The 16,811-nt window shown below is 43.2% G+C and overlaps 1 protein-coding gene across 1 annotated transcript in view; it reads left to right on the forward strand.

Moving 5' to 3' along the window:
* Positions 1-1,789: 1,789 nt before the first annotated feature.
* The window catches only part of LOC128688915 (SCY1-like protein 2), a 158,639-nt gene continuing 143,617 nt past the window's right edge, over positions 1,790-16,811 (forward strand). Inside the window, exon 1 of the mRNA XM_053776967.2 lies at positions 1,790-1,922. The gene's annotated coding sequence lies outside the window, so the exon portion shown is untranslated. The remainder of the gene's footprint in view (positions 1,923-16,811) is intronic.

Consider the following 16,811-nt stretch of genomic DNA (forward strand, 5'->3'; position numbering starts at 1 on the left):
ACTATCACCAATCATTGCAACACTCTTTAACAAATCCATTGAATCCTCCACCTTCCCTACAGTTCTCAAAATAGCAAGGGTCACCCCGATCCATAAAGGAGGAGACCAAACAGAGTTGAATAACTATAGGCCAATATCCAATTTACACCCTCTCAAAAATCTTCGAAAAATTAATTCATAAACGAATCTACTCCTACCTCATCTCCCATAACATTCTCAACCCCTGCCAATTTGGATTCAGGCCTAATAAAAATACTAATGATGCTATTATACACATGCTAGAACATATATACACTGCAATAGAGAAAAAAGAAGTCCCACTGGGGATCTTCATTGACTTACGTAAAGCTTTTGATACAGTTGACCATGACTTGCTCCACGTAAAATTGTCACACTATGGTATTAGAGGGCACTCCCTCAACTACCTCAAGTCTTACCTCAGCAACAGAAGCCAATATGTGTACGCAAATGGGGCAAGCTCTTCCGCACAACCAATTACAGTTGGTGTCCCACAGGGAAGTGTCCTTGGCCCTCTTCTCTTTCTCCTATACATAAATGACCTACCAAATGCTTCGCAATTACTCAAACCCACACTTTTTGCAGATGACACCACATACGTCTTCTCTCACCCGAGCCCAGTCACGCTAGCCAATACTGTAAATACCGAATTACAGAAAATATCTACCTGGATGAGGACTAACAAACTTACATTAAACATTGACAAAACCTACTTCATTCAGTTTGGTAGCAGAGCTACAGATGTACCTCTTAACATAACGATAAACGGATCACCTATCACAAAGCAAACAGAGGGAAAATTCTTAGGAATCCACCTCGATAATAGACTCAAATTTCATACACATATACAACAAATTTCTAAGAAAATTTCCAAGACTGTAGGCATACTATCGAAGATACGGTACTATGTTCCACAGTCAGCCCTCCTGGCCCTTTATCACTCTCTTATTTACCCCTATCTCACCTATGGAATTTGTGCATGGGGCTCAACAACAACTAACCATCTCAGACCAATAATTACCCAACAAAAGGCTGTAGTTAGAATGATAACAAATTCTCACTACAGGCAGCACACTCCACCAATATTCAAAACACTCAACCTACTCACCATACAAAACATCCATACTTATTATTGCACTTATTACATACATAGAACACTTAACTCTGATATTAACCCTCCCCTCAAACATCTCCTTGCCAACCTCAACAGAACACATGACCATAATACAAGGCAAAGATCACTCTTTGATGTTCCTCGTGTCCATCTCACGCTATGCAAAAACTCAATGCACATAAAAGGCCCTAAAATCTGGAATTCATTACCTGTAAATATAAAAGAAACACTACCTGTTTATAAATTCAAGTCTCTTCTCAAAGTTCACTTACTCACTCAAAACCAAATAAATACTGAATAACTGAACCATATAAATTGTATATCCTAAATGTTACTCACAATTTTATCACACAAATGTTAAACCTAACTTTGTTATTTTTTTTTTAAATACACTACCTGAATGAACAGCAATGCATGCAACCATATGACCTGTCTTTGTAATACTCATTTGTATTTTATAGTTATCTGTTTACAATAATGTCTTATCACTGATTTCATCATTGCTTAGTTAATCTTAAGTTAATTTTAAGCCAGGCCGTAATGCTATGCATATAAGTGGCTTTGGCATGCTGTTCTTACCTGTATTTTTTTGTACCTCTGTATGTATGCTAAAATTTATAAATAAATAAATAAATAAAATAAACTCCCGGGCGACAAGACTTAATAAAACGTTATCTTTGGTGGCCCTGAATAACCCCAACAACAAGAACAAGACTGTAGTCGTGGTAGATAAATTTTCTGTTAACTTAGTATTGCAGCAGTCAATACTTTACCCTGGATATAGGTACAGGTAAGGAGAGTGGTGTATCGTGTTGAAACTGTAGAACACCTGTAGGGAAATACCACTGACACTGATAAATGACTGATGACATTGAGTACAATATTGACTTTAGTTTCATTGTGCACACACTATGAAGTATATAAAATTAAAGGATCCTAGGTCAATATTACACTCTAGTTATGTAGAGCATGATATTGGAATAAAATGATCAAACTGCTACACATAACAAGGACCCCAGTGGAAATAAGCGCCTCAATAGAAATAACAAGGTCCCCAATGAAAATAATCGAGGACCCAATGGAAATAATGAAGGGTCCCCAATGTAAGTAATCAAGGATCCCAATGGAAATAACCAAAGACCCCAATGGAAGTAATCAAGGACACCAATAGAAATAAGTCACTTCGACTTTTTAGGTTATCCATATGTTACAAGTATAATAATTGTACTCATGTACACTTGTACCTAAATAAACTTATTTACTAACCTTTGAATCTTTAAATTCCATGTACTACTCTATTAGTCCATATGCACTAATAAATGTTATCCAGTTTTGTAACAAAGTACTTTGTGGAAGTAAATGTATTATGTATTGTTATTATCATTGTGGGTTTACCTTGAGGGTATTCCGAGGGTCAGTGCCCCCACAGCCTGGTCCATGACTGGGCCTTGTGGTGGATCAGGGCCTGATCAACCAGGTTGTTACTGCTGATCGATGTACACAGACCGATGTACGAACCCCAGCCCTGCTGGTCAGATACTGAGTTCAGGTGTCTGTCTAGCTCCCTCTTGAAGACATCCTGGGATCTGTTGGTAATCCCCCTTATGTATGCTGGGAGGCAGTTGAACAATTTTGTGTGCCTGATGCTTATTGTATTGTCTCTTGGCTGGTGCGGATATTGGCCAAATTGGATTTTGGCTGCTTTTTTGGCCGAAATTCTATCCTGGATTTCAGCCAGCAACTCGGAAATTGGCAGTATTGGACGTGTCCGTCCGCCACACTGTGTGCGTGAGTCAGTCTGGCTGCCTCTCTCATTGAGTGAGCAACACTCTGCGCATTTATCCAAACATTTCATTATAATCCATTGTTTTTTGTGGTTGTTTATTAAGTGTGACTGCAAAATAAGCCACCATGGGCCCAAAGAAAGTTCCCAGTGCCAGCCCTTTGGTAAACAAAGTGAGGAACACAATAGAAAGAAAGAAGTTGTAGCAAAGTACAAAAGTGCTGACCACTGAAGAGCTCTCAAGCTGGTCTTAGTGCCAGTAAAAGACAAAGAAAGGAAGTAATCCCAGATAGGGACTTGATACTTGAAGCTCTTATGGAGGGGATTCCTCTTCCAAACAATAATCAGTCCTCCCTCTCTCCTCCTCCTTGTCTTCCATATGCCAGCAAGAATCTTCAATAGAGATAAAAGTGATGTTAAATGTTCATTTATCCATTTCATTAATAATTTTATTTAGTTCTCATTGTTTTGTGTATGTAAAACTATAGTTAATCTTTAAAAAATGTATTTTTTGTTAATATTTTTGAGTGTCTGGAATGGATTAATTGCATTTACATTACTTCTTTTGGGAAATACTACTTCGGTTTTCAGCCTTTTCGGATTTAGGCCGACCTTCTGGAACGGATTACGGCCGAAATCCGGGGTTCCACTCTATTAATATTCACTTCCAACCTTCCTGGAGTTTACCTGGAGAGAGTTCCGGGGGTCAACGCCCCCGCGGCCCGGTCTGAGACCAGGCCTCCTGGTGGATGAGCCTGATCAACCAGGCTGTTGCTGCTGGCTGCACGCAAACCAACGTACGAGCCACAGCCCGGCTGATCCGGAACTGACTTTAGGTGCTTGTCCAGTGCCAGCTTGAAGACTGCCAGGGGTCTGTTGGTAATCCCCCTTATGTGTGCTGGGTGGCAGTTGAACAGTCTCGGGCCCCTGACACTTATTGTATGGTCTCTTAACGTGCTAGTGACACCCCTTCTTTTCATTGGGGGGATGGTGCATCGTCTGCCAAGTCTTTTGCTTTCGTAGTGAGTGATTTTCGTGTGCAAGTTCGGTACTAGTCCCTCTAGGATTTTCCAGGTGTATATAATCATGTATCTCTCCCTCCTGCGTTCCAGGGAATACAGGTTTAGGAACCTCAAGCGCTCCCAATAATTGAGGTGTTTTATCTCCGTTATGCGTGCCGTGAAAGTTCTCTGTACATTTTCTAGGTCGGCAATTTCACCTGCCTTGAAAGGTGCTGTTAGTGTGCAGCACTAATAAAAAGGTTTTCTTCTTTGCTTGGTGGTTATAATTAATTTCCCCTGTTTGCACATTATTATTATAATCAAAAAGAAGCGCTAAGCCACAAGGGCTATACAGCGCTGCAGGGTAGGGAAGGAAGCGAGGGTATTGGGCGGCAGAAGGGGGGAGGGATGATCAGTAGGTTACAGAAAACAGCGGAGCAGGGGATAGTGCGGGGGTAGAGGGTAGCAAGAGATTGAGGTAGAAAGGGCTGAAGTTATCAGAGTTTGTGAAGTAAGTCAGTTGTTGTCAAAAAGTCAGAGAGAGAGTCCGGATGAAAGGTGGGTCCATCAGCGAGAAGGGAAGGTAAAGAGAGAGCAGCGGAGCGAAGACGACGACGGAGGTAAATTCTGCGTGCTCGTTGATAAAGTGGGCAGTCTAACAGAATGTGGCTGACTGATAATGGAACCTGACAATTCTCACAGAGAGGAGCAGGGCGCCTCTCCATGAGATATCCATGAGTAAGACGAGTATGGCCGATGCAAAGACGGGAGAGAGTAGTCTCCCGACCTCAACACTGGTGACAAGAAGACGGCCAGTAACCTATACTCGGGTTAATAGATTGAAGTTTGTTACCGAGCATAGTAGACCAATGTTGTTGCCAACAGGTGTGAAGGTGGGTAGCTATTGCAGCAAAATAGTCCGTAAATGGAATACCTCTATATGAAACTGGTAGGTCATGTACTGCTGACCGCGCAGCAGTGTCTGCCTGTTCATTGCCCTGTACGTCAACATGACCAGGGACCCAACAAAAAACAATATCTTTATGCTTGGTAAAGATGCGTCGTAGTCAAAGTTGGATACAAAGGACTAAGGGGTGAGGTGTGTCAAATTTCTGTATAGCCTGTAAAGCACTAAGGGAGTCTGAGACAACCACAAATGACGACACAGGTATAGATGCAATACGGATAAGTGCTGCAAGAATGGCATACAATTCAGCAGTCAAAATACTAGCCGAAGATAGTAAATGCCCTCGTACGACGCTGTCCGGTAACACTGCTGCGAATCCTACGCCGCCAGAAGACTTAGAGCCATCTATGTACACTGCAATGGCATGAGAATGAGAGTGGAAGTGGTCGAGAAAAAGAGAGCGGGAAGTGACCGTAGACAGTTGGGCTTTCGAGCAAGGGAGAGAGAAAGAACAGACTCGAACAGCTGGAACTTCCCAGGGGGGTAGGGAAAAGTGAGATGCTACATGAACATAGAAAGGTGGTAATTGAAGAGAAGACAAGAGCGAATGTAGGCGAAGAGAGAAGGGACAGAGTAAACAGGGACGGAGAACAAATAAAGAATGTCTACTAATATCAGTGACCATTCTATAAATGGAAGGATTGCGGAGATCATGAGAGTGTACATAGTAGCGAAGGCAATGGGCATCATGGCGATCGGATAAGGATGGAACGTTCGCTTCTGCATAGAGGCTCTCAACAGGGTAAGAGCGAAAAGCACCAAGGCATAAACGTAATCCTTGGTGATGAATGGGGTTAAGGCTAGAGAGAGTAGTAGGAGAGGCCGCTGAATAGATCTGGTCACCATAATGCTGTATAGCCCTTGTGGCTTAGCGCTTCTTTTTGATTATAATAATAATGATCACCATAATCAAGTTTCGATAAAATGAGGGTGGAATGTAGGCAAAGGAGAGTTCGACAATCAGCTCCCCATGAAAGATGAGCAAGGGTTTTAAGAAGGTTCAGACGGCTGTGACAAGTTGCCTTCAGAGAGGTAATATGAGGTTTCCAGGATAACCTACGGTCAAAGAGGAGGCCCAGAAACCTTACTGTATCACGTTCAGGGATACGGGAGCCATAGAGGTACAAAGGATGATCGGAGATGACAGAGCGTCTAGTGAAAGTAATTTGGTGCGTTTTGGTACTGGAAAATTTAAACCCATGTGTGGTGGCCCAATTGGAAACACGGTCGACCGCATGCTGGAGAGAAACTGTAATGAGGTGACAGTCAGTGCCTGCACAGGCAATAGTAATAGCGAAGTCATCGACATAGAGTGATGACCAAATATTTGATGGAAGACTAGAGGCCAAATCATTTATAGCAAGGAGAAAAAGTGTTGTGCTCAGAACACATCCCTGGGGGACACCTTCAGCTTGGATAAAGTCTGGGGAGAGCACATTATTAACCCGAACATGGAACTGTCTGTCAGTTAAAAAGTTCTTAAGGAAGGATGGTAGATTGCCTCGGAGGCCTAAGGAGTAGGCTTGGGTCAAAATGTTATACCTCCAAGTTGTGTCATATGCCTTCTCAAGGTCAAAGAATATGGCAATAACTGAGTGGTTATTCGCAAAGGCAATACGAACATACGTATCCAAGCGTAGTAAGGGGTCTATGGTAGAACGTCCCTTACGAAATCCATATTGACGAGTGGAGAGACTGTTGTGTGTCTCTAAATACCACACTAAACATCTATTTACCAGGCGTTCCATCACTTTGCAAACTGCACTGGTAAGAGCGATGGGACGATAGTGGGAGGCTTCATGTCCTGTAGTACCCGGCTTGTGGAAAGGGAGAACAATGGCAGATTTCCAGGGCTGTGGAAGAACTCCTTGTGACCAAATGAGATTGAAAAGGCGTAATAGGACTGCAAGGGCTGACTGATGTAAATGTCGTAGCATACGAATATGAATGTTGTCGGGCCCAGCTGCCGATGATCGGCAAGCTGAGAGTGTTGCCTCCAGTTCTTGAAGTGTAAAAGGCACATTATACTGTTCTTCTCTGAGAGAAGAAAAGTCCAAGGGTGCTAACTCTCTGGCAGACTTTGAGGAAAGAAACGAGGGGCATAGATGGAGCCCCTGAGAAATACGGACCAGATGATTGCCGATTTCATTGGCAACATCTGGTGGGTTTGCTATATCAACACCGGCAACCCTCAGAACAGGAGCCGGGTCAGAATATTTACCACTCAGTTTTCATACTTTTTCCCAGACTGCACTCATAGAGGAAGCAGAGGTGATGGTGGAGACATAATCTCACCAGCAAGTGCGTTTATCGTCACGGATGACACGGCGAGCAATTGCACGCTTCTGCTTAAAATGAAGAAGTCTCTCCATGGTTCTGTTGTACCGGTACCTGCCCCACGCAGCGCGTTTCAAACGTACACGAGCACAAGCAGGAGACCACCAAGGCACGCATTTCTGAGAATGCCTGCCCGAAATTTGGGGTGTAGAATGAGAAGCTGCAGTTAAAACGGAGGACGAGAAGAGTTTATTCTCTATAAGGATTACAATGTTGATTTTACAGAAATTTGGTTATTGTGTGGTTTACATGTTGTAAAATAGTGATTACAGAGTGTACCACTAGAACGCTTAGCATGGCTAGGCATTTCGGGCAGACTTAGTTTTATTCTTAATTGTAAAATATTACAAATTATGAGGTAAGTTGGTATTATGGCTAAGTGACTAAATACTAGTTTGTGAGTTTAGCAATGTGAATGCTTTTGTTTTGGCACAGTACATAGTTTCAGTATTGGAGTATCACAGGATTCATCATTTTAAGATTGAGATTAATGTTTCTGTTTATGGTCAAATGAGTGAGTGTAAGTGTGAACCACCAGGTGGTATTCGTGTGGTTAGTTGACGAGGTGTAAAAGCTCATCAATGGAGGACGAAGAAAGAACCTCACTAAAAACAGTTAGTTGTGAGTAAAGGTTCTAATTTGCCTGATCAAATTGCCAGCGTGGGATACGAAGAGGTGGTGAATATGAAGGGAAAGTAAGAATGATTGGGAAATGATCGCTGTCATGTAAATCCGGGAGAACAGACCAGGTGAAGTCTAATGCAGCGGAGGAAGAGCAGACTGAGAGATCGATGCAAGAGAGAGTGTGAGTCCGAGGATCAAAATGGGTGTGAGTACCTGTACAGTGGACCCCCGCATACCGATTTTAATCCGTGCAAGAGGGGTAATTGTTATGCGAAATAATCGGTATGTGAATGAATTTTCCCCATAAGAAATAATGGAAATAAAATTAATCCGTGCAAGACACCCAAAAGTATGAAAAAAAAATTTTTTTTACCACATGAAATGTTAATTTTAGTACACAAACTGAAAAAGGCATGCACAATTACATGACACTTACTTTTATTGAAGATCTGGTGATGATTGATGGGATGGGAGGAGGGGAGAGAGAGTGTTAGTGTTTAGAAGGGGAATCCCCTTCCATTAAGACTTGAGGTGTCGAGTCCTTTTCTGGGGTTACTTCCCTTCTTCTTTTAATGCCACTAGGACCAGCTTCAGAGTCACTGGACTTCTTTCGCACAACATATCTGTCCATAGTGGCCTGTACCTCTCGTTCCTTTATGACTTCCCTAAAGTGTTTCACAACATTGTCAGTGTAATAATCACCAGCACGGCTTGCAATAGCTGTGTGAGGGTGATTTTCATCAAAAAAGGTTTGCACTTCAAGCCACTTTGCACACATTTCCTTAATCTTTGTAGTAGGCAACTTCTTCAATTTCTCTCTCCCCTCCTCTGAACCAGTTTTCTCAGGTCTGGCCTCTTGCTCTTGAAGTTGATCTATCAGCTCATCAGTGGTTAGTTCTTCATTGTCCTCCTCCACCAACTCTTCCACATCCTCCCCACTAACCTCCAACCCCAAGGACTTTCCCAATGCCACAATGGATTCCTCAACTGGCATAATCCTCTCAGGGTTAGCCTCAAACCCTTCAAAATCCCTTTTGTCTACACATTCTGGCCACAGTTTCTTCCAAGCAGAGTTCAAGGTCTTCTTAGTCACTCCCTCCCAAGCCTTACCTATAAGGTTTACACAATTGAGGATATTAAAGTGCTCTCTCCAAAACTCTCTTAGAGTCAGTTGAGTTTCTGAGGTCACTACAAAGCACCTTTCAAACAGAGCTTTTGTGTACAGTTTTTTGAAGTTTGCAATAACCTGCTGGTCCATGGGCTGCAGGAGAGGAGTGGTATTAGGAGGCAAAAACTTCACCTTAATGAAGCTCATGTCCCCATAAAGTCGCTCTGCCACGTCTGTAGGATGACCAGGGGCATTGTCTAACACCAGGAGGCACTTAAGTTCTAATTTCTTTTCAGTTAGGTAATCTTTCACATTGGGGGCAAATGCATGGTGTAACCAGTTATAGAAAAAGTCCCTAGTGACCCATGCCTTACTGTTTGCCCTCCACAGCACACACAAATTATCCTTGAGGACATTCTTTTGCCTGAACGCTCTGGGAGTTTCAAAGTGATACACTAATAAAGGCTTAACTTTGCAATCACTACTAGCATTGGAACACATCAACAAAGTAAGCCTGTCTTTCATAGGCTTATGTCCTGGGAGTGCCTTTTCCTCCTGAGTAATGTAGGTCCTGCTTGGCATTTTCTTCCAAAACAGGCCTGTTTCATCACAATTAAACACTTGTTCAGGTTTCAGTCCTTCAGTCTCTATGTACTCCTTGAATTCATGCACATATTTTTCAGCCGCTTTGTGGTCCGAACTGGCAGCCTCACCATGCCTTATCACACTATGTATGCCACTACGCTTCTTAAATCTCTCAAACCAACCTTTGCTGGCCTTAAATTCACTCACATCAGCACTAGTTGCAGGCATTTTTTAAATTAAATCCTGATGCAACTTCCTAGCCTTTTCGCTTATGATCGCTTGAGAGATGCTATCTCCTGCTAGCTGTTTTTCATTTATCCACACCAATAAGAGTCTCTCAACATCTTCCATCACTTGCGATCTTTGTTTCGAAAACACAGTTAAACCTTTGGCAAGAACAGCTTCCTTGATTGCCTTTCTGGTGCCCACAATAGTAGCGATGGTTGATTGGGGTTTCTTGTACAACCTGACCAGGTCGGCGATACGCACTCCACTTTCATACTTATCAATGATCTCTTTCTTCATTTCTATTGGAATTCTCACCCTTATTGGTGTAGGGTTGGCACTAGAAGCTTTCTTGGGGCCCATGGTCACTTATTTTCCAGAAACAGCACCGAAAACACTGTAATAATACGAAATATTCCGATTGTATGCTTGAATGTTACCGCGGAGGCTGGCTGGTAAACAATGGCACGGGCGGCACATGTGAGGCTGGCTGAGGGCGCACATTGGACGCGTCTCGGACGAAAATCGGTGAGCGGGTTTTTAAGTGGTATGCGAGGCAAAATTTTTGCGATTAAAGCAAGCGGTATGCGGATTAATCGCTATGTGGTGCCATTGGTATGCGGGGGTCCACTGTATTTAAAACATGGAGGGGGTGGGTAGCAAGAAAAGCCTCTAACTGAATGCCACGGGAATCACAGTGAGACCCCTCCCCGGAGGAAATGACGGGCATTAAAATCGCCAAGTAACAGAAGCAGTAGCAGTAATGACGAAAAAAGAAAGGCAATATCCGGAATAGATAATGCCCGAGAAGGAGAGAGATATAAAGAACAGAGCGTATACCACCTATGCAAGTGGATACGGGCTGCTGTGTAATGCAGCGAAGTACGAACAAATAGCTGATGGTACGGAATATCAGTGTGTAGAAGAAGGGCACTTTCATTAAAGGTCCCATCAGGAAAAGGATCTGAAGAATACAATAAATTATAGCCTGAGATGGGATAGATAACAGCAGAGTGTAATTTTGGTTCCTGTAAGCAAACACCAACAGGGGAAAACTGGGAGAGTAACATCTGAAGCTCACCCTGATTACCCCTGAGGCCGCGTATATTCCACTGTAAATAGGCCATGATTGGCAACGATAAAGATACCTGAAATCTGCAGGTAAGGGTTCCTATGGACTAGAGGGGTTAGAAAAGTCCACATGCGGAGGCAGCGGAAAGCGTTCAAGCAGCGAAGGAACGGTGCGCTGTGAAGAAAGGAGTTGTGCAGATGAAGGAGAGGAGAGAGAAGGAACAGAGGGTGGATCAGTGTCCATTGATGGTTTGGTCTCTGCAATATATTTAGAGATTGCTTCAGGTATTTTGGAATTCAGAGACGTCGTATGGGAGACAATATTGGAGATGGTAGGGGGAGGATGAGTAAAGATTGGAACTGTAATAGACTGTACCAAGGTAGGGGGGGGCAAAAGGGTGGAGGGAACTGGAGAAGAAGCGTGGAAGGGGACAGAAGAAGCAGAAACCTGGGAGGTGGCACAAGAGGAAGAAACTTGGGAGGGAACAGGGGAGGAAGGTACAGTACAAGGAGGAGGGTGAACCTCTACACTTGTAACAGAGCCAGTGAGAGGGAAAGAACCAGGTACAGAGACAGGGAAGGTAAAATGAGGAGGTGGAAGAAGGGAAGGAGGGGTTAAAGGACCTTTTTTTGACTTCTGAGAAGTAGAGGGACGATTGGGAGGAGGTGTCGTATGAGATCTCGTCGATACTGAGGTTTGTGAGGGAGAACACGAAGAAGCGAGAACAGACTGAGGCGTTGAAGTAGGGACGTCTGAGCCTAGGACAGCAAAAGAATTAGATACAGAAGTGACTATGGGAGAGGTAACCACAGAGGAGGCTGCAGAAGATGGGACCCCAGAAGTGGGGGGACGTTTTGAAACACGGGAATAAGAAACACGAGGTAGTCTCCCTTGGAGGCGGAGATGAGAAACTGCCATGGCATAAGGGAGACCTTCTGCCTCTTTGAGGTAACGGATTTCCCGCTCATTTAAGTAGACTTGGCAACAGCGAGAGTACGAAGGGTAAGCCTCATGACAATTAAGGCAAGAGGGAGGTCGATTGCAAGACTCATTAGAATGGTCATCGGCACCACAGACTGGGCATTCGGCTATAGATCTGCAATATTTCGCTGGATGGCCAAATCGCCAGCAATTTCTACACTGTTGCGGTGTAGGGATCACCTTTCGAACTTGTAACCGATGTCCTGCTACATAAACTGAGGATGGGAGTTCATGGCTGTCAAAAGTTAAACGAGCCACATTGCTAGGGTATCGTCTCTGCCCACGGGCAGGAAGAACATAAGTATCTACCTTGAGGACTGGGAGATCTTGGAGTTCCAGCTGTTCAAGAATGTCATTGCCACATGTCTGGAAATTTTGTTGAACTATGGTATGGGGCAGAATGACAGTACCACTACAAGAATTGAGGGAATGATGTTTTTCAATAGTGACAGAAACAGTATCGATATGGGAAAGAAGAGAAAGATCATGAGCTTGGGTAGCATTCTGTACAGTGATGATGCGTGTACCGCTCTTAAGAGCATGAAAAGAAATATCTTTACCAACATGGCATAGGAGTGCCTTGCCAATACTATGGTCGGAAAGATAGGCAGTAGAGGAAGTCGGTCGTAAAGTGAAGAATTTAGTCCATTGTGCATTCTGAAACTGAGCGTGGAAAGGGAGTGCAGGACGTGTCGATCTTTTCTGAGAAGAATGAGAAGGTGGAGAAGTATCATCAGCAGGTAATTGTCGTTGGCGTTTAGGAGTGGAACCAGAGTTGGTCCGACGTGGAATGGGCCGGTGATTCGAAAATTGCCGCACCGTAGAGGGAGAGGCCGGAAGCATAGTCAAAGGAGAGCAGAGGTCAGATAAATTGAAGGAGTCAGTCGAGACCTCAGTACCTGAAGAGGGTGAGGAAACAGCACCGGCAAGAGGTACAGAGGCATTAGGAGTGTCTGAAGAGTGGTCCAAAGACGAGGCGGGGTCAGAACGGCATGAGGTATCAAGAAGGGGCCCGGGGGTAGCAGGTTCATGGACTAGGGCTGCCATGGTTAGGTTACTTCTTTCTTTTTGTTTTTAAGAAAAAAAAAAAGAAAGAAGAAAAGAAAATAAAAATAAAAAAAAAGAATAAAAAAAGGGGGGACCAGGGAGGGATAGTTCCTAGGAGGAATGAAAGGGCCAGAAATCTCCCTCTGCACCCAAGAGAACCTCAGCACCGCAAGTAGTGCAGATGCAGCATGGAACCCGTGCCATACCCTACCCATCATGCCAGTAAACCAGCAATCCGGGATAGCAACCTCACATCTGCTGAGCTACCTCGGTGGACAAAAGAGAGGGCGGCCGGATATCAGCTACAAAGGATACCTCCTTCGGCCACCACCCCCGGAATTCGAAAGGTGGCTTCCAGAGACAAACCCGTCACCCGAGAGACACCCAAAGCCACCCTCCGGGATACCGGAGAGGGATCGGGACATCCCCAGGCAATCCAGATTCCATGGCAAACTACGCCACCGCCAAGAACCTCAACGGAATGGGATAGACCCTGGTACCCTTTCCCCTACCTAAGAACTAGCGTGCCTGTGGGAAAAAATCCCAAAGGCCAAAAAGGAAGGGCAAAAAGTAGGGGTGGGGAGGAGGAGGAGGAGGAAAGGAAAAAGGGGAGGATGAGAGAGGGAAGGGGGGATTGGGGGGTAATTAGGTTTGGTCTGAGGAAGGAGACCGACAGGTCTAATTCCTCAGACCAAGAGCCTCTTCACCATGCCAAGGAGCCCCCCTTGAAGAGGCCCTGTTTGCACAGGTCTTCAGCAGTTTTGGTACGTATCACTGGCTCATTAATTACTGTGCACACATGGCAGTGCTGTTTAACTCTTTGACCATGTGTCCTTAGATACTTTTGAAGAATATGCCCAAATGTTTCGCACTGACAGCAGCCCACACAGCTGATATGGTACAGAGTTCTGTTGCCTTGTGACTTTTTTTTTTTTTTTTTTTTTTAGTTGGCATAAGATGGTATTGAATCCTAAGAAGATCAGTGTAATCTGCTCATTTCATTAGTGTTCTACCATTTCTCATTCCTGCATGCCAGCACTGTCTACTGATGGGACAAAACAGTTGCCATGCTTTATCTATCTTCTTTCTGGAATAAACTATGATGCTTTTTATTTTATTCCTGCTAGTAGACCTCATCATATTTGAGATATTCAGGTGTTCAACCACCTTGTACCAGCTGAATGACGGGGAGCTCCATGCTGTGGAGCGAGTTTAGTCTGTTTCTTCCTATGAAAGCTTCATGGAACTCTTCCATTAGAACTAACTGATGGATCACAGATCCTGGTCCTCCTTTAGCCTCTTGATATCTACATTAATACTTCTCTAGAAAGTGAGTGTGACATCCATACACAGGGACCATTCTCTGTTTACTGTGCTTCTGAGCTACACCATAGAGATGATACCAATTTCTGACCACATTCACAGGAACACACTTGTTTTAAGTGTTATGATTGTAAAAAAGCACTTTGCTTTCATCAGTATCACTCTAAGCAAAAAGGTGGTCCTAGTGAAGTATCAGTCGAGTGCTTGTTGGTTGAAAATATCAATACCTTCGTGATGTATTTCTCTACATAAATTTTGAAATTAATCTTAGATTCTAGGACTGTTTTTTTCTCATTTTATTTATTCCATCATCATTGTCGGGATAAAGCTGTTAGAGTACTGTTATATATGTATTTTTTAATACGTCAGCCATTTCCTACCGATACAAGGTGACACTAAAAGAAAGAAAAAAACTCTCATCATCATTCAGCACTTTCACCATCACTCATACATGATCATTGTCTTTGCAGAGGCGCCCAGATATGACAGTTTAGACGTCCCTCCAAACAGCCAATATCCTAAACCTCTCCTTTAAAGTGTAGGCATTGTACTTACCATTTCCAGGACTCCAGTCTGGCTAACTGGTTTCCCTGAATCCCTTCACAAAATATTATCCTGCTCACACTCCAACAGCTCATCAGGTCCCAAAAACCATTCATCTCCATTTACTCCTAACACGCTCATGCACGCTTGCTGGAAGTCCAAGCCCCTCGCCCACAAAACCTCCTTTACCCCCCTCCCTCCAATCTTTTTTGGGGATGACCCCTACCCCGCCTTCCTTCCCCAATCATTTTACACGCTCTCCAAGTCATTCTAGTACTTTGTTCCATTCTCTCTAAATGACCAAACCACCTCAACAGCCCCTCTGGCTAATACTTTTAGTAACTCCACACCTCCTAATTTCCACACTACGAATTCTCTGCATAATATTTACACCACACATTGCCCTTAAACACGACATCTCCACTACCTCCAGCTGCCTCCTCACTGCAGCATTTACAACCTATGCTTGAAACCCATATAAGAGTGTTGATACCACTACACTCACAAACATTCCCTTCTTTGCCTCCATGGATGATGTTCTTTGTCTCCACAGATATCTCAGTTCACCACTCACCTTTTTTCCTTCATCAGTTCTATGGTTTACCTCATCGTTCATAATCTCATCCACTGACAAGTCAACTCCCAAATATCTGAAAACATTAACTTCTTCCATACTCCCTCCCTCCAATATGATATCCAATTTTTCTTTATCTAAATCATTTGATACCCTCATCACCTTACTCTTATCTACATTCACTTTCAACTTTCCACCTTTACTCACCCACCCAAACTCGTCCACTAATCTTTGCAACTATTCTTCAGAATCTTCCAAACACACAGTATCATCAGCAAAAAGTAACTGTGTCAACTCCCATTTGATATTTGATTCCCCATAATTTATTCCCACCCCAGTCTCCAACACCCTAGCATTTACTTCTTTTGCAACCCCATCTATAAATATGTTAAGCAACCATGGTGACATTACACATCCCAGTCTAAGACCTACTGTTGCTTGGAAGTAATCTCCCTCTCTCCTACACACCCTAACCTAAGCCTCACTATCCTCATAAAAACTCTTTACAGCATTTAGTAACTTACTACCTGTTCCATACACTTGCAACATCTGCCACATTGCTCCCATATCCACTCTATCATATGCCTTTTCTAAATCCATAAATGCAATGAAAACTTCTCTACCTTTATGTAAATACTGTTTACCTATATGCTTCAATGTAAACACCTGATCTCCACATCTGCTACCCATTCTAAAGCCTCATTGCTCATCTGCAATCATGCTCTCTGTCTTACCTCTAATTCTTTCAGTAATTACCCTACTATACACTTTACCTGGTATACTCAGTAAACTTATTCCCCTATAATTTTTACAGTTTCTTTTGTCCCCCTTCCCTTTATGTAAAGGAATTATACACACGCTCTGCCAATCCCTAGGTACCTTCCTACGTTTAGTAAACAAAAATACCAACCAATCCAACACTATATCTCCCCCTGCTTTTAACATTTCTGTCATGATCCCATCATTTCCAGCTGCTTTACCCCCTTTCATTCTATGTAATGTCTCACACATCTCCCCCACACAAACATCCTGCTCTTCTTCACTCCTAAAAGATGTTAAACCTCCTGGCCAGTGCACGAAATTACTACCTCCCTTTTTTCATCGACATTTAAAAGTTCCTCAAAATATTCCCACCATCTACCTAATACAGTGGAACCTCGACTTACGAGTTTAATCTGTTCTGTGACCTAGCCTTTAACTCAATTTGCTCATATATCAAATCAATTTTCCTCATTTAAATTAATTGAAATGTCATTAATCCGTTCCACTGGAATTCCTGCTCTTGGGAGGCAGGACAAAATACTTCAATATGACACTAATATCAACTCTACGGCTTATTTATCTATTACAATTCGTCTAATATGACATAACAAACAATAAAAGTAATATAGAAACATGATATGTACTCTAGAATGAATGAAATATGTCATTACAGTAGATTGTCATTTAACACAGTTGTTACTTTCCTGAAAAATGCCATGTTAGGTGAAACTGTTAGATGTACTGAAG

This window comes from Cherax quadricarinatus, chromosome 16, assembly GCF_038502225.1.
Source record: "Cherax quadricarinatus isolate ZL_2023a chromosome 16, ASM3850222v1, whole genome shotgun sequence".
NCBI classification, from domain to species: domain Eukaryota; kingdom Metazoa; phylum Arthropoda; class Malacostraca; order Decapoda; family Parastacidae; genus Cherax; species Cherax quadricarinatus.